Genomic DNA, 23753 nt, shown 5'->3' with positions numbered 1-23753 from the left:
GTTCTTGAGTGGCACAAATGGTTTGTGTTCGACTATTAACCTAAACATTGACACTTTGAATCCATCGAACAGCACCACAGGAAAAAAAAAAAAAAAAGCCTGGTGATCTCTTTCCGTAAAGATTACAACTGAGAAAACCCTGTGGAGCAGTTCTACTCTGCAACATATGGGATTATCATGGATCAGAACTCCACGGCAATGTTTTTTTTTTTTTTTTAAGTGCCTTTTATTTACCAATTTCCCTTCCTTCTTAGAAAAGGCAAAGAAACTCTGGTGGCATGGTGGTTAAGAGCTACAGCTGTTAACCAAAAGGTTGGCAGTTCAAGTCCAACAGGCGCTCCTTGGAAGCTGTATGGGGCAGTTCTACTCTGTCCTATAGAGTTGCTATGAGTTGGAATCAACTCCACGGCAATGGGTTTGGTTTTCGGTTTTTGTAAGGTTGTTATAGTTAAAAAAAAAAAAAATTTGATTACCCCCCCTCTTGGGTAAGGACAGTGAAGCAGAAGCATAATTTCAGAAAAATCAACCTTCCTTTCCTTTCCCCTACCCTCCCACTGGCACTGGGTGTTTGGGTTACCCTCCCACTGTGTTTACCAACCTTTAGGAGATAGAAGTTTTTGCAGCTCAAACCTTCTTCTCAATTTTAAAGTAGCAAATTTCTTGAAAGTTTTTTGTAGGAAGCCTGCTTGCTGCTGGAATGTACAGAAGGACATTGCTTCTTTCACAAGTTCTGTTTTGTATTTTTAATTTGTACAAGTTAAATCTTTTCCCACTCACCACCTCCAGCTTTTCCCTACTCATTGCTCTGAGCCTCTGCATAAAAAAAAAAAAAAGGCTTCCCTTTTTGCTTCTTTCACAGTCTCACGCTTAGTGAGTCCTGTGTGCTGCACATGCTGTGCAAGGCACACGCATCATCTCACTTGATTTTCATAACTACCCTGTGAAGTTCTATTATCGTTCCCATTTTGCAGATTTGGAAACTGATGCTTACAGAGCTCAGTAGGGTAGTGGAAGCTGTCTGTACCCTTTCACATCCCTCTGTTTTATGTGTGCGGTTGAGTTGATTCTGATTCATAGTGACCCTATAGGACAGGGTAGAACTGCCCCATAGGATTTCCAAGGATATAATCTTTACAGAAGCAGACTGTCACATCTTTCTCCTATGAAGCGGCTGGTGGGTTTGAACCACCAATCTTTCGGTTAGCAGCTGAGTGCTTAACCACTGGACCACCAGGGCTCCTTACCGTATCCCTCTGGGCCTTATCATTTCAGTAGTCACTGGCCGCCTTTTACTGCCAGGCACTGCATCTCTTTGCCTGAGGGCTGTTCCTGGCCAATGGAGCAAGCGAGAAGTGCTGGGGAATGAATGCCCACCTGCCCTCCACACATACTCCCCAGCCACCTTTAACCAATAACTGATGGAAGTTGGTGTATAATGCCCCAGCTCCCTTGCTCCTTGAGTGAGCTAGCACTGAGGTGCCTGTTATACACTTGCTTCCAGACCTTCCTTGTAGGATTATGCTCCAGCTACCCATAGGTAACCGTCTTGATAATGTATCTTCTATTGGCTACCTTGGCTTCCCTATTTCACTTCTCCTACTGGCGTTTCCTGGGATCCCCTCCTAAATAAATATTTGCTCTTGAATCTCATCTCAGGGGAACCACACTAAGATAAGTTCTTGCCTAAGACTGCATAGCTACCAGGTAGCAGAGTTGAGATGCAGACCCAAGCTGTCTTGTTCAGAAACTGCCTCCATAGTCACAATGCTCTATTCCGTTCCTTGTCTTCATTAATTTGATATTATCTTTATTCTATCCGATGTAGCAGTGATAACTTTTTTCTAATGTATCAAATCATAGCAACAGTGGTTGTTTTGTTAAAACAAAACTATCCCACTGATAATCTAGGTGAATAATGCTAGCAATTTCTTCAGATTAAAAAATTAGTTCAGAATGATAAATCCATTATAACTATGAAAAGACATTCCCACAAGTCCACAACCTAGAATTAATGGGGTCACCATATAATGAGTCATGAAAGGAGGGAGGGCCAAGGTGGATTGATGATTAGTTAGGGGTTCTTTTGTAAAGTTAAAAATGACTTTACTGGAAGGTCTTTGTTAGATTATGGCATTGAGAGAAGAGCTAGATAGCCAAGTCCCAGAAAGGAGGGGAGCTTCAAGAACAAAAGACCAGGAACTAATGGACAATCTTTTCAAGGGATCATAGTCAAGTTGAATCAACTGCCGTCATTCTCCATCTTGATGAAAAGTCTAATTCCAGGGACAGATAGATTGGCTGAGCTAAGAGAAGGGAGGGAGGACACTTTGATTGACATAAGCAATAGGGGAGGTGTGGGTTCCTAAAGAAAAATCACCTTGCTGCTTCTGTGGGAGTAGAGAAGGAATTCTGGGCAGGCAAAATAGCAAATGTCTGCTACCATTGAAATAGAGAAAGGAAAATGCTGAGTAAAGAGAAGGGGGAAATGGCAGCACACAGTAAGGCATTCTCATTCTGCAAAGAACTGTGGATCTTCCCAGCTATCTACAAAGGCCCATGTAATCTGGTCTGCTACCTTCTAAAGTCACCTGTGATTCTCTGTTTTGCTCATTATGCTCCAGATACACTGTTTTTTTTTGTTCCTCTGTCATGCAGGCTGTGATGGTTAATGTTATGTGTCAACTTGGCTAGGCTATGATTCTCAGTGGTTTGGCAGGCATTATGTAATCATCCTCCATTTTGTGATCTGATACCAGCAGCCAATCAGTTGGAAGGGGATTTTCCTTGGGGGTGTAGCCTGCATCCAATATATACAGGTGTTCTGGCAAAGTTCATTCTCACTCTTGATCCTGCATTCATTTGGATATTCTCTGACCTCTAGTTCTTGGAATGTGAGAAGCCTTCAGCCTGCTGTCTGATTTGTAGATTTAGGATTCACCACTTCCAGCAATCCTGTGAGCTAGCAGCCTGATGCCTGACCTGCAGATTTTAGGTTGATCAGACCCTGCAGCCATGTGAGTCAGGAGAATTCTCCAGCCTGCTGCCTGACTCAGATTTGGGACTTGCCAGCCTCCACAAATTGTGTGAGCCATTTCCTCAAAATAAATCTCTCTATATTTCTATATATGCTTCACTGGTTTTGCTCTAGAGAATCCAGCCTAAGACATAGGTACACTCCTTTGTCAGTACATTTGCACTTGCTGTTCCCATTTCTGGAACATTCTTCCTTCATATATCAGCATGGCTGTTTGCTCATCTCCTTCAGGTCTTTGTTCAAATCTCACCTTCCCTGACCACCTTATTTAAAAGTGTAACTTTCCACTCCCCTCACTTTCTGTTCCCCTTCTCTACCTTATTTTTCTCCATTTATATAAAATGTTATCACCATCCGACATTATATATTTATCCTTTTAATATGTGTCTTCTTTCATTAGAATGTAAGCTCCATGAGGGCAGAGATCCTGTAACCCTGGTCCCTAGATTTGTTCCTGACACATAAGAGGAGCTCCATTAATATTCATCGAATGAACAAATTAATGGTTTCTCCCCCTCCCCTTCCCTTAAGGTTGAAAAGTGTGAACATTAACTTTCAAAACAAACTCAGAAAGACAAGCTCAAAGCTGACATTCTGGGGCAGGTGAGAGGGCGCCAGAGGACATCCAGTAGAGGCCTCTGTGGGAAAATACCAAGAAGACCGCTTGTTCCTTCAACCCCACATGTGATGGGGAAGCTACAGGCAGATGGCGACTCAGGTTAGGAATGGAATTCCAGTTTTTATATGCCATCCATTCTCTCCATGCCTTAATTTTTTCCACTGTTAATTAAAATCTTGTTTTGTAACCTTGTGGTTCCAAGATGGGTGGTTGGCATGATTATGTGTTATTTCAGCTATCCATGGGGGTGCTGAGAAAGTGGGGAGACTAGGCCAGCAAAGACATGAAGTTAATTAACTGAAAAACTCTCTGTAAGGTGAACTGACCTCGGTGTTAGTCATATGAAACAGAATCCTCACCAGTCCTGAAGGTCTACTTCCTGTGAGGTTTTCTCTTAGAGTTTCCACATACAAAGAGCTGATTTATAGGTCTTAGTTTGCAAGTCGCCAGGCAGCAGTATTAAGCTTTTTTGTCTGCTGATTGGGGTACCGGTAGGCAAAACAATGTTTTTCAGTTAAATACATCTCAGAATCTTGTCCCAAGTATTCTGACAATGAATTAGCCAGAATTTAACGAAAGATGAAAGATAAGCATATATCATCAGAAATGAATTTAACGACCACCAAGACATAATAGGAAGCCCTGGTGTCGTAGTGGTTAAGCACTGTAGCTGCTAACCAAAAGGTTGGCAGTTCAAATCCACCAGGCACTCCTTGAATACTCTATGGGGCAGTGCTACGCTGTCCTGTAGGGTCGCTATGAGTCGGAATAAACTTGAGGGCAACCGGTTTTGCTTTGTTTTTTTTTTTAAGACTTAATAGCTAACATTTATTGGACATTTAAAATGTACCAGGCACTATGCTACACTATGCAGCGATGGGCTCAAGAATAACAAGGACTGTGAGGATGGTGCAGGGCCGGGAAGTATTTAGTTCTATGTAGTGTCGCTATGAGTTGGAACTGACTTGACAGCACGTAACAACAACAACATCAAGAGTAATACCCCATTTCTGTAGAGAAGGAAGCAAAGCCCAAATTCTGTTTCATTTAGAAAATTAGGGCCAGCTTTTTTGCCAAATAGGAAATTAGAAGATGTTCATAATCGGCAAATGCCCATCTCTCCTTTCGGTGTACACCCTCCATGGTCTTTGCCCTCCCCGGCACCTTCATGCCCCACCCCCTCCCTAGCACCTCTCAGCATGCACACCTTAGACAATGTCCATCCCAAACCCACGACTCTAGCCTCCCACTTGTTTGGAATGCCTCAGTTCTTTTCCTTCTTTTTGTGGACCTTGAGCACAGATAGTAGTGAATGCTACTGATTTAACCACTTCCTTTAGTGTGTTGCTCCTTCTAGGGGACATTTGGGTGTTAAACAGTGGGTTCTAGGGGAAAAAAGCATTTAACCAAAGGAATATTGTGGCTTCTAACTTTCCATATAATTATAGATGTAGAGGTGCAGAGTAACTTGAGTGCTTTTGATGATAAAATAATGGTGGCTAATATTCATTAAACGCTTACTATGTATGAGTAAGGCTTTGTGTCCAATGTGTTGAATGCTGTGGCAGAGACTGTTAATTTCCCCCAATAGCTGTTCTTCATTTTTTCCACACTAAAACAAGTCCCGGCTTTTAGCTGAGTACATGGCTGGTTGGAATAAGATTTCCCAGGCACTCTTGCAATTCAAATGACCACATGGATGTAAATACAACTGTCATGTGTAAAGTTTGTGAAGTGTCCTTGAAAGAAGGAGGCATGCCTTTCTTTGTGTCTCCCCCTTTCTTGCTGGCCGTGCACCATAGCTGGTGCTCAAGCATGAGGTCCTCATCATGAACTGTAAGGTTAGATGTCATATTGCCAGGACGGCAGAGTCACTCACGCTAAGCTTCTTCTCCTAAATTCACCAATCATGTAAGTCACTCCTCCTTCCTTGGGGATCAGAGAAAGTGCTACTCTAAAGGAGTTCTCCAAATGGTATCATGAGGAGTAGAAGGCAGTGTTACCTGGTAATAGTGTGTGTGTGTATATATATATATATTTTAATTTCATTATACCCAAAAATCCAAAGTGGTTGCCGTTGACTCATAGCAACACTATAGGACAGAGAGAACTGCCCCATAGGGTTTCTAGGGAGCAGCTGGTGGATTCCAACTGCTGACCCTTTGGTTAGCAGCCAAGCTCTTGACCACTTTGCCATCTCATTGTTGGAAGTTAAATTTAAGTTATATAGTAAATGGAAAGGGAGCCCTAGTGGCACAATGGTTAAGTGCTCTAACCAAAAGTTCAGCCATTTGAACCCACCAGCATCCCCGTGGGAGAAAAGACCAGGCAATCTTATGGGGCAGTTCTGCTCTGTCCTTACAGGTTCACGAAGAGTCAGAATCGGCTTGATGGCACCCAACAAGTAAATGGAACACTAGGACTCTAGTTCAAATCAGCCTGGCACTAAGGCCTGTATGTTTAACCACTATCCCATACCGTCTAGGTTACCATTACTAACTGTAGTAGTGTGCTGGTAACAATTGCCTGAAGGTGGGGGGAAGAAGCCTGATTTTTAGTGCTTGCCAATTTCCTTGGTGTAAATATTCCCACTGGGCCAATTTCAAGCTACCAACAGTTCTACAACTACTGAACTGCAAAATTTCTGGAAATGTAACTATCTGCTCTGCAAGCCCGTGAGAGCCTGCCCCCCAAAAAAGAAAATTTTTTTTTTTGCCCCAACACACTCTGAAATAGACTTAGCTGAACCTAAGACAAGAAGCTCCAGGCAAACTGCAGGACGTCTTCCCAATGCCTCTTCCCAATACAGGTTTTATGGCTTTGACTTCAATCCAGGTAACTCCGTTCAGGAGCAAGCAGAGCCCCCGGTGTGCTTACGTTATGTTGGGCATGATGTGACTACGGCTTGACCTATGGCTTCTGAGGGCCATTAGTGGAGCCATGGATCCTGGTTTCTTTTTAATGAGCGATCCATTTTCAGAGAGACCACAAGCAAGAAGTGCTTCCTCTGGCCAAAAAGAGGTTCAGCATGCTCCTCCTGTTGACAAATGCTGCAAATGCCATTGCTGGAGCACAGGGAATGTATTTCTGCAGAGAGAATACAGGGCCAAAGCACTTGGGATCAAGAGAGAAAGCTCTGTTCTCACGAATCCACAGCCAGCATCTTGTAGGGCATGTTGGAGGGACACAGTATTTCCTGTGGGGATAAGTGCATGAAGATTCAGAGTTCACAGGGGGGCTGTAACTTGAGCAAGTGCTGGAGGGAAGACTAAGGTGCTTTAATAAGTTGTCTGTGGTGACAAGGGCAGTGTGGGGGAAACAGAAGAGGGTCTGGACAAAACCTGCCCAGAGAAAGTTCTCTTAATTACCACATCCATGGGAGAAAGGGCTGAAAACTCTTATTGGAACCCACTGTACATTCTTTATAATGTGTGGACTGTGCTTTTGTACCACAACTATAAATAGTTCTCCTAAAAGAATGTGGTTCGTTTAACTCTCAATAAATCATTTCATTAACTATACAAATTTCTGAGCTGAAGAAGTTTTTTGGCTTGTTAAATACAGGTTCCCGGCCTAGAGGACCCCATGAAAGACAAGATGTTCCTTGTGAGCAAAACAAAGCAGCCAAACCCCTCCCAGAATTCTATCTCAACTGAGGTCTAAAGCTGTCTGCATCACACAAGCAGGGCATTTTGACCCAGCTCTGTTCTTCATGTCTCTCCCTTCCCTAAGAAAATCTGTTCCAAGGCACTAGTGTTTTTGATCTAGCTCACTTGTTCTGAATTCATATTATCCCCAAGGTGGAACTGCAAAATTCATTTCCCTCTGCAGAGTCCTTTTTTTTTTTGCTAATGTATAAAAAATGCGTAGACATATTACATGGACGTAATGAAAGGAGTCCTGGGTGGCGCAAATGACTGATGCCTTTGGCTGCTAGCCAAAAGGTTGGAGGTTTGAGTCCACCCAGAGGAGCCTTGGAAGAAAGTCCTGGAGATATACTTCTGAAAAAGCAGTCATTGAAAACCTCATGGAACACAATTCTATCCTGACACACATGAGGTTGCCATGAGTTAGAATCAACTCAATGGCAGCTGATATCAGAAGGTGAGGGTCTTTCCCTCCAGGTCATAACCTCCTATTATTAAGGTTGTAGTAACGGTCAGCTGTTAGTCCATGCTCGAGTTATAGGGGGTCTGTAAACTCCTAATTGGCATGGATCATGTCACTATATTCCTTTTGTTCCATAGTGGGCCTGTCATGTTCTGAAAGGGCTCTGTGATGCCCTCCCCCCAAATATTAAAATCTGCTGAAATTTCCCTACCTTTAATTTGAGCATTTCGACCTCAAATTACATCCTCCTTTCGGAACCCCTGTTGGTGTAGTGGTTAAGTGCTGTGGCTGCTAACCAAAAGGCTGGCAGTTTGAATCCACCAGGCGCTCCTTGGAAATTCTATGGGGCAGTTCTACTCTGTCCTATAGGGTCGCTATGAGTTGGAATCGACTTGATGGCAACAGGTTTTTTTTTTTTTTGTCTCCCCACCCCTCCCACCCCCAATGGCATTTTCTTAAACTTGGAAATAGAGTTGCCATATTTTCTTCCATATTTTCTCTCTCAATTGTATTCCTATCACTTCTTATTATTTTTTAAATGTGGGACTTTTCAGAGAAAACTCATTAGAAAATAAGTAAATGGATACATGAATAGTGTTGAAACAAGTGTTTCTAATCTGAGTCATAGGCTATTTTGTGTAAAAATAAGTGTTAATGAGAAGCCATTAAGATGAATTCTCATTAGTAAAAATATGTAAAACTGGTGAATCCCAAAATTAATCTGTAGGTGAAAGGGAGTAAATTCAAGGCCAAACCTAAAATATCACCCTCTAAAAATTAGAGCTAATATCTATGAACAATGACAATATGCCTGATAACAACCTAAGCACTTGACAAGGGTTTTCTCCATCTGCAGGACAATGCTTTGAGGAAGGTACTATTATTACTAACCTTATTTTACAGTTGCAAGATCTGAAGCTTAGAGAGTTTGAGTAACTTACTGGGTCTGTCTGACACCAAAGTGCAGGCACTTAATTGCTCTTAAGATGAGGTTTTTATCTCGAGCTAGAAAGGATCCCCTTTCTTCTTCTAACCAGAGACTATGAGGCATGAGTCACACACTTCAATCTGGGACATAAAGGGGAACCCTGTAGCTATCAGGATTTTTTTTTATTTCCTTGTCAACTTATTATTTTGAAATATTTCAAACTACAGAAATGTTGAAAGAATCATACGGTGAACATCCACATATTCTTCACCTACATTGACCAACCGTCAGCATTCTGTCACATGTGTGCTCTTTCTCCATACAGGTAAGCTGTATAGATAAACCATATGAAAATAAGTTACAGACATTATGCCATTTTACTCCTAAATCTTTTAGCATGCATTTTCTAAGTAAAAGGATGTTCTCCTGCATTTTATAATACTAGGGTTGTTACAAGTCAATATCTACTCGATAACACACAAAAACAACATTGTCACACCTAAGACAATTAGCAATTCTGTAATATACCCCACACCAATGACCATGAACATGGCATAGGACTGAACAACATTTTGTTCTGTTATACATAAGGTCACCATGAGTTAGAGCTGACTCAGTGGCGACTAAGACAAACAACAACAACAACAAATATATTCCAACAGAGTCTGTTTAGATTTTCCCAATGGTCTTTGTTTTTGTCTTTGCATTTTTATTCAGGATCCAGTTGGGATTTATGCAACGAATTTTCTTATGTCTCTTTACCCATTGCCACCGAGTCAGTTCCGACTCACAGCGACCCTATAGGACAGAGTAAAACTGCGCCATAGGGTTTCTAAGGAGCAGCTGGTGGATTCGAACTGCCGGCCTTTTGGTTACCAGCCGAACTCTTAGTTACTGGGCCACCAGGGCTCCTATGTCTTTTTAGTCTCTTTAAAATCAAACAGAACCTCTGTTTCTTTTTCCCCCTCATGACATTAACATTTGAGATGAGTCCTGGCTTATTGTCATATAGCATGTCTCACATTCTGGATTTGTCCTGTTGTTTCTTCATGATTAGATTCTAGTGGAATGTACCATAAGAGAGGCAGATAATATCAGGTTGTCCCACTAATGGTGATGGGAAGTTGGAGCCCTTAGTTAACTTGATGACCACAGGCCTCTTCATTATTAAGTTTACTTTCCTCTTGTAATTGCTTAGCCATCTGCGGGGTGATTTGTGTCTTATGAGAGATAAAGAGAATTTTGAGAATTTACGAAGTCCCTATTTCCCAATAAATTTTCACCCAATAGTTTTAGCATCTATTAATGGCATTTGCCTTAATCAATTAATAAATTGAAGGTGGCAAAATAGTGATTTTTCTTATTCTTTTATTCCTTTTACTTTTTTTCTTTATCTGCTGTTATCCTCCGTAAAGAAGAGTCCCCCCCCCACCACTCCACACACTCTTCTTTTTTGAGTATCGCTATGGATGGCAACTAACAGTAACAACAATGAGCTCATAATTTTTGTTTTAATTCAATGCTTCCTTGTCCTTTTGACCTAACCCGTTAATCTTTGAGCACTTCCTTGTTATCTGACACAAGATGTCTCAGAGGTATCACCTTTTACTTCTCCCGTACCAGACCTGGAGTCAGTAATATTTCTAAGAAGCCTTGGTTTCTTTTAGTGGGAAATGGTATTTAGAAACAAAGAACTGACTACGTTCCTTATGAGCAGTTTGAATCCATCAGCTCCTCCTTGGAAACTCTATGGGGCAGTTCTACTCTGTCCTAGAGGGTTTCTATGAGTTGGAATCAACTCAATGGCAATGGGCTCAATGGGTTATGTATTTACCCCATCTTTCTTATCCAAAGGTGGCATACTATGAACACTCTTTTGTACTTTTGTTTTTATCAGTTGACTTAATGCTACATATCAGTTCATAGAGAAGCTCTTTATTCTTTTTGATGGCTGCATAGTACTCCGCTGTGTGGATGTACCACAGTTTATTTATAGTTCCCTACATCAAAAAAAAAAATTTTTTTTTTTTTTATGGATGGGCATCAGGGTTATTCCTAATAATCTGTTATTACAAAAAATGTTGTAATGGATAGCTTGTATATATTTTTCATATTTGCATAGGTACATTTTTATAGTTAAATTTCTAGCATATGTAATTGTGTTAGAAAACTCCAAATTGTCCTCAGTATGAATTGTAGCATTTTGCTTTCCCACCAGAAATGTATGACAGTCCCTCTTCTCCGTGGATTTGCCATAGACTGCATTGTCAAGCTTTTGACTTTTTTTTTTTGCCCATCTGATAGTTGAGAAATGGTATCTCAGTGTGGTTTTAATTTGCATTTCTCTTAGTATGAGTGAAATGGAGCATTAATCATACTTTTGAAGGCTACTTGTGTACCTTTTTCTGTGAACTTTCTGTTCATATGTTTTACTGTAGGTAGATTTTTAATGGGAACTCTAGAGTGGCACAAATGATTAAGCACTCAGCTACTAACTGAAAGACTGTTGGTTTGAATTTACCCAGAGGTGCCTTGGGAGAAAGGCCTGGAGATCTACTTTTGAAAGGTCTCAGCTATTGAAAACCCTATAAAGCCCAGTTCTACTCTGCAACACATAAGGACATATTCTAAAAGTTATCAATTCTTTTTTTTATAACTTTAGAGTTTACAAAACACTTTCATAGATCATCTCGTTTGATCCTAAAAGATTTTGAAAACCTCAGAAAGGATAAGCACTGCACTGTTGAAACAAAACAGTTTCAAAGATACTCTTCTAAAGTTGGAAAATATGGGAGTACCTGCAATTACACACTTGAACTATCTTGTCTGATGCTGTTAGAGACCTTCAACAGAAGAGTTCATGTAGAATATTATCAACACTGGCTGAGGACAGTTGGTAACATCTTTATAATCCTCTAGTAAACATTCTAAGGGGTCCAGTGCTGTTACAGAAATCTTGAATTCTTTTCTGCTTACAGTATGCCCAAAAGGAGTCTCAGGAGTGGAGTGGGATTGGGGTTCGGGACAGAAAAGCAACTGCACCTTTGAAACATTACATTCCAGTGGGTCTGTTCACTTGGATAGTTTCCTGAGTTGTTTCTGAATTTTTGCTTTTGTTTTCCTTTTTATTCAGAATGTAACTTGAATTCTCCCCAATTTCCATAATGGTTGCTAAGTCCAGCAATTTTCCTTAAAATGTTGCCTGTCAAGATCCTTCCATTTAGCAAACCCAAACACAGAAGGCAAGCGGGGTTTGAATTATTGAAATTGTAGCTGGGCAAATGTGGAATGGTCAACCCCGCAACACTGTGGCCCAGAGAAATGCTTTTGGAAAATAAAAATCATAACCCTCAGAGGGCATAGCAAGGGATCAAGTTGGTCTTTCTGACCACAAATGAAGTTGGTCAAGCAAACTGGAAAAAAAAAAAAAAAAAAGGAAGAAAGAAAAGCCTCATCAGCTTCCCTATCAATCTGGAAATCACCTTCTCGAAGAAGTAAGGTGAGAGACAGCACGCCTCTCTAGTCCACAAACCACTTTGACTCGTGGGCAGGAAAAAAAACCAATATAGTGTCTCCATTAAGCTCTGAACTCTCCTCAGGAATCATGCCAAAAATATACACAGGACTGGAAATGGAGGGCAATGAATGACTCAGGATTTCTCATGGCAGATGCAAAACAGCTACCCTCTGGGGCGTTCCTGGACTAAATCAGAGGTCAGAAGTCACTAACTGTAGTTACTATTGAAAGGTAAGCCCTGACCATAAGTTCTCAAGGCCACAGTATTTCTACAGAATAGGTTTGAATAAAGGGTAACCACCAGGACCTATAATAAATATGAGAGAGAAGCTATGGAATGTGGGTGGATTAGGGGAGATTAAGAGTTGGGTAGAGGAGGAGTAATATAGTTTTAAATCAACTTGATTGAGGTATAATTGAGAGACAATAAAATGCAACATTTTAAGTGTATAGTTTGAAGAGTTTTGAAAAACATGTACGTGCATGTAACTACCATCAGTGAAAGATATAAGAAATTTCTTTCACCCAAAATGTTCTTTTGTTGCCCCTGTACCCAAACAACCACTGATTTGTATTCTGTCACTATCAATTAAATTTGTCTTTCTTAGGTGTTATCGACCGGCAAATTTTTTCAGAAGCAGACTGCCAAGTCCTTCTTCCTAGTCTGCCTTAGTTTGGAAGCTCCCCTGAAACCTGTGCACCAAGGCTGACCCTGATGGTATTTGAAACACTGGTGGCAAAGCTTCCAGTATCACAGCAACACGCAAGCCACCATAGCTTGACAAACTGACAGACGCTTGATGGAGATGTTTCAACAAATGGATACAGCGCTGGAGGTGCTCACTCGTCTATGGCAAGAAATTTGGAAGACAGCTAACTGGCCAACCAACTGGAAGAGATCCATATTCGTGCCCATTCCAAAGAAAGGTGATCCAACAGAATGCAGAAATTATCGAACAATATCATTAATATCACACACAAGTAAAATTTTGCTGAAGATCATTCAAAAACAGTTGCAGCAGTATATTGACAGAGAACTGGCAAAAATTCAAGCCATGTTCAGAAGAGGACATGAAAAAAACGGGGAATCATTGCTGATGTCAGATGGATCCTGCTGAAAGCAGAGAATACCAGAAAGATGTTTATCTGTGTTTTATTGACTATGCAAAGGCATTCAACTGTGTAAACCATAAGAAATTATGGATAACGATGTGAGGAACAGGAATTCCAGAACACTTAATTGTGCTCATGTGGAACCTGTACATAGACCAAAACGCAGTTATTTGAATAGAGCAAGGGGATACTGCATGGCTTAAAATCAAGAAAGGTATGTACCCTCAGGGTTGTATCTTTTTACCATAATTATTTAATCTGTAGGCTGAGCAAATAATGCCAGAAACTGGACTATGTGAAGAAGAATGTGGCATCAGGATTGGTGGAAGACTCATTAACAACCTGCAACATGCAGATGATACAACATTGCTTGTTGAAAGTGAAGAGGACTTAAAGCACTTACATATGAAGATCAAAGACCATAGCCTTCAGCATAGATTATACCTCAACATAAAGAAAACAAAAATCCTCACAACTGGACCAGTAAGCAACACCATGATGATGAGAGAAAAGACTGGATTGTCAAGGATTTCATTTTACTTGGATCCACAGTCAAAACCCATGGAAGCAGCAGCTGAGAAATCAAACGGCACATTGCATTGGGAAAATAGGCTGTAAAAGACCTTTTTAAAGTGTTGCAAACCAAAGATGTCACCTTGAAGACTAAGGTGTGCCTGACCCAAGCCATTGTGTTTTCAATAGCCTCATATGCATGTGAAAGCTAGACAATGGATAAGGAAGACCAAAGAAGAATTGACGCTTTGAATTGTGGTGTTGGGGAAGAATGTTGAATATACCATGGACTACCAAAAGAACGAACAAGTCTGTCTTAGAAGTACAACCAGAATACTCATTAGAAGCAAGGATGGCGAGACTATGTCTCACATTCTTTCGACATGTTGTCAGGAGAGATCAGTCCCTGGAGAAGGACATCATGCTTGGTAAAGTAGAGGGTCATCGAAAAAGAGGAAGACCCTCAATGAGGTGGATTTACACAGTGGCTGCAACAATGGGCTCAAGCATAACAAAGATCGTGAGAATGGCACAGGACCAGGGGCAGTGTTTCGTTCTGTTGTACATAGGTTTGTTATGAGTTGGAATTGACTCAATGGCACCTAACCAACAGTGTCTGTGGTTATAATCCCATTTGGGAATGGGTTGCCTTTGTTATGTCAATGAGACAGGATTAGTGTTGGGTGTGTCTTGAATCAATCTGTTTTGAGATTTAAAAGAGATTAAAGAAGCAAGCTAGGAAGCCAAGATGGGGGAAGGAAGATGCCAAGCCACATGAAGATTGCCTAGGAGCGGAAGCTCAAAGAGACATGGACCTTCTTTCAGAGCCAACAGAAAGAGAAAGCCTTCCCCTGGAGCCAGCACCCTGAATTCAGACTTCTAGCCTCCTGAACTGTGAGAAAATAAACTTGTTAAGGCCACCCAATTGTGGTATTTCTGTTATAGCTTGCTGTTGTTGTTGTTAGGTGCCTTTGAGTTGATTCCAACTCACAGCAACTCTGCACAACAGAAGGAAACACTGCCCAGTCCTGTGCCATCCTCACAATTGTTGCTATGCTTGAGCCCATTGTTGCAACCACTGTCAATTCATCTCGTTGAGGGTCTTCCCCTTCTTTGATGACCCTCTATTTTACCAGGCAAGATGCCTTTCTCCAGGGACTGATCTCTCCTGACAACATGTTCAAAATATGTGAGACTTACTTTCTCCATCCTTGCTTCTAACAAGCATTCTGGTTGTACTTCTTCTGAGACAGATTTATTTGTTCTTTTGGCGGTCCATGGTATATTCACTATTCTTCCCCAAAACCACAATTCAAAGGCGTCAGCTCTTCTTTGATCTTTCTTATTCATTGTCCAGCTTTCACATGCATACGAAGCAATTGAAAACACCATGGCTTGGGTCAGGCACACCTTAGTCCTCAAGGTGACATCTTTGGTTTGCAACACTTTAAAAAGGTCTTTTACAGCCTATTTGCCCAAGGTAATGTGCCATTTGATTTCTTTAACTGCTGCTTCTGTGGGTTTTGATTGTAGATCCAAGTAAAATGAAATCCTTGACAACCTCAGTCTTTTCCCTCTACATCATGATGTTGCTTATTGGTCCAGTTGTGAGGATTTTTGTTTTCTTTATGTTGAGGTGCAATCCATACTGAAGGCTGTGGTCTTTGATCTTCATGAGCAAGTGCTTCAAGTCCTCTTCACTTTCAGCAAGCAATGTGTGTCATTTGCATATTGCAGGTTGTTAATGAGTTTTCCTCCGATCCTGATGCCCTGTTCTTCTTCATATAGTCCAGCTTTTCAGACCTGTCATAGCAGCACTAGATAACTAAGACACTAGAGTTTCATGTAAGTGAATTATGTAGTATTTAGACTTTTGTGTCATGCTTCTGTCACTCACTGAAGTGTTTTTGAGATTTACCTATGTTTTTGTTTGTACCAGCAGTTAGTACCTTTTTATTTATCCACTGTTTGGATACGCAGATGATACAATCTTGATTGCCAAAAAAAAGATGACTTAAAGCACTTACTGATGAAGGCCAAAGACTACAGCTTTCAGTATAGATTATGCCTGAATGTAAAATGTAAAATTTCTCACAAGTGGACTGATGGACAGTATAATTGCAAACAGCAAAAAAATTGAAGTTTTCAACAATTTCATTCTACTTGGGTTACCAATCAATGTCCATGGAAGCAGCAGTCAAGAAATCAGATGATGTATTCCACTGGGAAAATTTTCTGCAAAAGACCTCTTTAAAGTTTTAAAAAGCAAGGATGTCACTTTGATGACTAACGTGTGCCTGACCCAAGCCATGACCTTTTCAATTCACTCATATGGACAATGAAGCAGGAAGACAGAAGAAGAATTGATGCATTCAAATTGTGATGTTGGTGAAGAATATTAAATATATGGTTAATTGCCAGAAGAATGAACAAATCAGCCTTAGGAGAAATACAACCAGAATTCTCCTTAGAGGTAAGGATGGTGAGACTTTGGCTCGCTTACTTTGGACACGTCATCAGAAAGATCAATCACTAGAGAAGAACATTATGTTCGGTAAAGTAGAGGGTTAGTGAAAATGAGGGAAACCCTCAATAAAGTGGATTAACACAACAGCCACAACAGTGGACTGAAACATACCGTGAATCATGAAGATGGTACAGGACTGGGCAGCATTTTGTTCTGTTATTCATGAGGTCTCCATGAGTTGGAGGCGACTTAATGGCAGCTAACAAAACAACAGTGGTATTTGTAGTCTTAATGAATTGATACCGCTACGCTTTTACCCTTTTATCTCTAGTAACATGTCTTGTTCTGAAGTCTACATTGACTGATACTCATATAGCTACTCCAGCTTCCTTTTGATTAGCATTATCATAGCATCATTTTCTATCCTTCTACTTTTAATCTGTCTTTATATTTAAAATGGGTTTCTATAGACAGAATATAGTTGGATTCGACATCCAGTATGACAACCTCTGCCTTTTAATTAGTGTTTAGACCATTCAAATGTAATATAATTATTGATATGTTGGGTTTACGTCAACCGTCTTGCTGTTTTCTATTTTCCTATTTGTTCTTTACTATTTTTTCGTCTTTTCTTGCTTTCTTTTGGGTTAATTGCATATTTTTTTACGATTACATTTTATCTCCACTATTATCTTATTTACTATACTGATTTTTTGTTATTCTTTTGAGGCGATTGTTCTAGGATTTACAATATGAATCTTTAACTTGTCACCATCTACCGTCAAATGATATTTTTACCACTTTACCTGCAACATAAGAACCTTACAATATATTTTCATTTTCCCCCTTTATCCTTTGTGCTCTTGTCGTAGATTTTACTTGTGTATAGATTATACATTCTACAATAGTTCTTATTTTTGGCTTAAAGAGTCAATCATCTGAAGAAATTTAAGAATTAATAAAATCTTTCATATTTACCCTCTTGTATACCATTTTCGGAAACCCTGGTGGCGTAGTGGTTAAGTGCTATGGCTGCTAACCAAGTGGCCAGCAGTTCAAATCCTCCAGGTGCTCCTTGGAAACTCTATGGGGCAGTTCTACTCTGTCCTAGAGGGTCGCTATGAGTCAGAATCGACTCAACGGCGGTGGGTTTTGTTTTTTTGTTAATACTGTTTTCAGTACTCTTCCTTCCTTTGTGTAGATCTAAATTTCCAGCTGGTGTCATTTTCCTTCCTCTTGAATTATTGTCTGTAACATTTCCTTTAGTGTAGGTCTCTAGGTGATAAATTCTCTCTGTCTCTCGGAAAAAGTCTTTATTTTGCCTTTGGGTTTTGAAAGGTATTTTTGCTGGGTGATAATTTATGTCAGCACTTTAAAGATGTCACTCATTGTCTTCTGGCTTGCAGTATTCTGGCAAAACTTGACATTATCCTTGTCTTTATTCCTCTGTATATTTTGTGTTTTTATTTCTAAATGCTTTTAAAATTTTTTCCTCTTTATTACTGGTTATCAGGAATTTGGTTATGACATGTCTCAGTGTGGTTTTCTTTGTTTTCATTCTGATCGGTTTAGTTGAGCTTCTTGTTCTCCCGTGTTTATAATTTTTATCAAATTTGAAAATTTTTGACCAGTATTTTTCAAAAAATTTTCTGTCTTCCCTCCCACAATTCCGGGGCTCCAGTTACACATGCACTTGATATTTTCTCACAAGACACTGAGGCTCTGTTTATTTTATTCTAAATATTTTTTCCCCTCTGTGCTTCATTTTGGATCATGTTTATTGCTGCATCTTCAAGATCATCAAACATTTCTCCTGCAGTATCCATTCTGCTGTTAATATCATCCATGGAATTTTTTATTTCAAATACTGGATATTTGTGTCTGGAAGTTCCATTTGGTTCTTTAAAAATTTTTTCCTTTCTCTCCTCATTTTGTTTTCCTTTAAATATTAAAAAAAAATAGTTATAATAACTTTTAATGTCCTTTTCTCTTAATTCCATAATCTATGACATTTCTGGGTGTTTTTACTGACTTCTTTTTTTAGCTTACAGGTCATTTTCCTCCTTCCTGGAAAGTCTAGAAATTTTTTATTGAATGCTGGATATTGCAATTGATGTTGTTGAGTGTCTGGGCTTTTTTTCTGGTAGGCAAGCAGTTACTTGCAATTTAGTTCTATCATTTCAAGGTTTACATTATATCTTTTAGTGTGAGTTTGGAGTACCTTACTCTATGTATAGTTTGGCCCTACTACTAAGATGTGTTTTTTCTTGGGTCTCTATTAAATGCTCAAATGATCAATAAGGACTTCCCCCATGTCTGGTGGGCTCTGTTTCTGAACTTCTTCCTCTTATCCAGAACTCTGCCTCACAATTTCTAGCTTCCCCTGGCACCCTGAAATCCAAACTCTGTCTCCACCATTCAAAAAGATCTCCATTCTCTACTTGGTATTCTCCTTCCTGGTCCATTCTCCAGAATAGGCCTGTAGGAAAAAAGCTATGGTAATCATAGGGTTCACCTCTTTTTCTCCCCTTCTCTCAAGGATTATACTTCTATGCCACTTGCTATCCAAAATCTATGTGAAATTTTATATATTTGTCCAGTTTTCTCATGGTTTAAGGTAGAAGGATAAGTACAATTTTTGTTCCTCCATGATAGTCAAAAACAGAAGTCTGATAATTCATATTTAATTTATTCGATAAACATTTACTGAATACCTACTCTGTGTATGGCATTCTCCACTGTTTGGGATTCAGAGATAAATGATATTTAAAGGAATTCACATCCTACTGGAAGAGAGAGATAATATCAGTTATGACAAGCTCTATGGGGCAGTTCTACTCTGTCCTATAGGGTCGCTATGAGTTGGAATCAACCCGATGGCACTGGGTTTTTGGGTATGACAACACCATGTTAGAAAAGCATAATCCAGCTCTTCACAGGGTGCTATGAGGGGACAGAAAAAAAGCAACAAACCCAAAGTAGAGAGATTAAGAAGAGAAGCAGTTTTTCCAAGAGAAGGTAGACCCTGAATTGAGACTTAAAACAGTAGTTACTAGAGGGTTAAGGAGAAAGTGTTAACACCTTGGTGGTGGATTTTGCTCAACGGCACCAAAGGATGAATGAATCCTAGATCAGCTCTATTCCCTTTTCATAGATAAACTCCAACTCACCAAGGATTATGGCCATGTGTGGATATGATTTAATTAATTGATACTAATATTTGAATCAGAAATATATATATCCCTCCAAAGGGATATTTGCAACTAAAAATAACAATTTTCTTACTACTGTCTTCTACTCATGTGCCTCCATAAATACGCAATTGGTGAAATTGTTGGACAGGAAACTTCTGGTTTTGACTATAAATGTTTGTCAATAAATATCTGTTAATAAAATGATAATCATAAGAAAAGCCAAGACAACACTTCAGTCATTTGTTTCAACTTCCTTTATTACTATATGAGCAGTGAAATAACCATCATCTATAAATAGTCATTGTCAAAGGTGCTAAAACAATGTATCTGCTAGTCAGTTGGATAGACCATAGCCTTGATGGACAGTCGCTCCACTCCCTTTTATGTAGTGGCAGCCAGAAATGTTTTAAAATGAAGAATCCCACTTGTTTCTGATCTCAGAAGCTAGGAAATGATAGTGGTTCTTTCCGTGAGGGAGTTGTTTTTCTGGTAGTTTTGCCAGGAAATAAGCCCTTTCCTTCCAAAGTGGTGGGAATCTCTGAGATAGACGACGGATGGACGGACAGACAGACGGACGGATGGATGGACAATCAGCCAGCCAGAGGGGCTTGTATCTATCTATCTATGAGAAGGACTGATGAAGGAGAATCAACAAAAATAGTGCAGTGGAAAGAGTGTTTCTTGAACAGGAAGGAGTGAGACATCAAGCGGTAATCATTAGGTGTAGTTAGCAGATAAATTGAGTAAAGAAGAAATAAAGCAGACAGAAGAAGCTATCTGCAGCAGAGATCTATAAGCCCCTTTCAGTACACATAACCACAGGAACTAAGAAATGGTAAGAGGGTTCAGAGCCAGTTCATCAGTTGGCATCACTGTACAGTTCATCAGAAGGTGGTGAGCAAGATCCCAAAGTAGTAGAGAGAACTACCTTTGCTGGTTCCATTCCCTCTACACTCTACTCTCCTATATTCTACTGTGTCCTAGTAAAATATAAAAAGATATGATCTTCCTTATAGCTAGAACAATGGTTTAAAATAGAATGAAACAAGGGTGGAGAGTAGTCTCGAAGCCAAGGTTGTGAGGAAAGGTCTGCCCCTCCCTGGAACCAGGAGCTCAAGGTCTTTAACTTCTCATGATCATAAAGGCCTCAGGCTGGCTTCTTTGCCTTTCAGGAAGTGCAGCAAAAGGCCGGAGATGGTCTTGGGAGCAGCAGTGACTCTCCAAGAATATGCACGTTCCTCCCTGACCTTGGCTGTGCCCCATTGATTTGTTCCCCACCACTTGAGTAAATATTTTAAGGCATTGAATTGGATTTTAAATATCAGAGGCTTATTTTTGTCCTAAATAAGACCTAACTGAATTAATATTGAATGCACTAAATAATTCAACTCTAAATACTTGTTGACTACATCTTAAAACTATTTAAATTTTTTATTCATAATACATTTACCTCTTCTGTGCACAGAGACCATCTGATTTATAATATTTGGAATATCGATACTATTTTTAAACGTTAAAGATTTTTGTAAACAGGGAGCATAATTTAGGAATAATTCTTATAGGGTGGGTTACTTTTCAATGAATGGAGAGCATACACTGGGGAGAAAATACAAGAATATAATAAGATGCTCTCTGCATTTTTAGTTCATCTATATCTAGAAGGAAAAAATTGGACTAGAAATAATCATTGCATTTAACCTATGAATTAGATGCCATAATCCGTCTAATTTTGTGAGGGTGATGAGGCTAACAGAGGTTAAATAACTAGCCCAAGGCCACTCATTTTATAGGCGAGTTTAACTCCAGAGCCAAAGCACTTAGGCACCCTGCTGACATGGGAGTTGGATCAAGTAAATTCCATTCCGGCTATATGATTTAACCTAACTGGGCCTCATTTCTCATCTGTAAAATGAAATCCATGATTCCAACCTGTCGCTGCTATGGAAAGGTACCACTTCATCTCCTTTGAGAGAACCTGTTGTGGGGAGCATGGTTGACTGAAAACCCCCATTTGTCAACTCATGAACCTGAACCCACTCCCAGCCAATGGCTGAGCCTGGCAGAGACACTCGTGCTGACCCAATTCCTCTAATGGACAGATTAGATTTGGGGACTCCCCATCTGCAGGCAGAGACTTTCTTAGTCTGAGGCTCTTCCTACCCAGCCTCTCCTTTCCTCTCTCCTTCCCAGGCATCAGATCTGGTATTGTGATCAGAAGGCTTTCCCGGCTCCTACTCCATTTATCCTTCACAGAAATTTCCCCCAATAAATCTCTTGCATGTATATGCCTGTCTTGGTACCTCTGCTAATGAGAGGACCTGAACTAATACAACTTCCAATCTGGGGGGCAGGGAAAATATTTCAAAAAAAAGGCACCAGAAATTCCCATGTTCATGAAGCGACGTCTTTAGACTGTGTGAATCCTAAACCTGTTGCCATCAGATTGACCCTGACTTACGGTGGCTCCTGTGTGTCTGAGTAGAGCTGTGCTCCACAGGGTTTCCAATGGCTGATTTTTCAGAAGTAGATCACCAGGGCTTTTTTCTGAGGTGCCTCTGGGTAGACTTGAACTGCTAACCTTTCAGTTAGCAGCCAAGCATATTAACTCTGTATGAATCCTAGGCCTTACATTTATATGAACTATTATATTTATATGTTATAGTGACCCCATGTAAAACAGAACGAAATGCTGCCCGGTCCTGCACCATCCTCACAATCGTTGCTATGCTCGAGCCCTATCGTAGCCACTTTGTCAAGTCATCTCGTTGAGGGTCTTCCTGGTTTTTGCTGACCCTCTACTTTGTTTCTTCATGTGTAAAATGGTGATACAATAGTGCCTTCCTCATACGAGTGTTGTGAGGCTTGTAAGGAAATGAATGCAAAGCACTTCGTGCTGTGCCTCAGCCGGGTTCAGATTACTCAATAAAGATTCATTTGGAATTAACATCATTATTCATTCTTGGCTTTGTCTTGTATATTCATCTTCAGTTCTAACCAAAAGCTGCTTAATAACATGTTTCTTCATCCTAGACTTTTACTTTAAAAGAAGGGGAGGGGAAGGACTTCTTATCTTCCTAAATTGCATCGTTCCTCCTTCCGTAGAAATTGCATCCCATGTTTAATACACCTCTTCTCCTCGGAGTTTAGACCTTTGTAACCAACTGAGCTTTCATTCAATCTTCTGGAATAATGTTTCTCTTTGCGTTTTCTCCCCTATGTTATTTCCTTCCTTTCACAGCCAATTTTATCTTTAATGCTCAGATGAGAGCCATACAAGCAACGTGAAGAATGGAGGAAATCCTGTCTCAGCCAGCCAACCCACCTCACATAGATGGTGATTTCAGGCAGATGTGGAGGTTTGAAGTCTTGGGGTAGAGTGGTTTGGGAAATAATACAAATAATTGCTAATTTGAGCGCTGATTTTACAGTTGACAGCAAAAAGTCTTCTGGGGTGGCTCATTAAAGGGACAGGTGCAAGCACAGATGTTCAATTAATGTGTTAGGAATCCCATCCTTGATTTCTATTATGAATTAGAGAAAAGTGTTACTATCTATCTGATAACACAAAAAGACTTAACTAGGAGAGGGGGTAACAGGGATGTTGTCAGCTGAAGGTAATAGAATACAGGACTTCAGAGGCTCCAAAGAAGTTTTTTTTCCATGTAAAATAATGTTAGAGCAGATGCTTGCTGTGTTGGTTTATCAGCTCAACAATGTTTATGCTTGCATCCCTCAGATTCTTTTGGCCTTTCCTTCATTGTTCCAAGATGGCTACAAGAATCCTAATCACTATGCCCACATTTAAGGCAGAAAAAAAAAAAAAAGTAAAAGGAGGGGAGAGTAAGGGGAAAGTAGTTCCAGCAGGTCCACAGCAGACAGTCTGTATAAGCAGACCATATGCTCACGTCTCACTGGCTAGAATTGTATCATGTGACCCTCTCCCAGCTGCAAAGAAATCTGGGAAATCAAGTATTTTGTTGACTCAAACAGTTTGTGCTTGGCTGCTAACTGAAAGGTTGGTGATTTGAATCCACTTAGCGATGCCACGGAAAAAAGCCCTGGTGATCTACTTCCTTAAGATTAACCAAAAGATGAAAACCACTGCCATCAAGTCAATTCTGACTCATGGAAACCCTACATGCTCCACAGGGTTTTCAATGACTGTAATCTTACAGAAGTAGATTGCTAGACCTTTCTTTCACAGGACTGCTGGGTGGGTTTGAACTGCCAACCTTTCAGTTATTAGTGGAATACAAAC

This window comes from Loxodonta africana, chromosome 4 (assembly GCF_030014295.1).
Source record: "Loxodonta africana isolate mLoxAfr1 chromosome 4, mLoxAfr1.hap2, whole genome shotgun sequence".
Taxonomy (NCBI): Eukaryota; Metazoa; Chordata; class Mammalia; order Proboscidea; family Elephantidae; genus Loxodonta; species Loxodonta africana.
The sequence above is the reverse complement of the archived record's forward strand: the minus strand, read 5'-3'. Positions refer to the sequence as shown.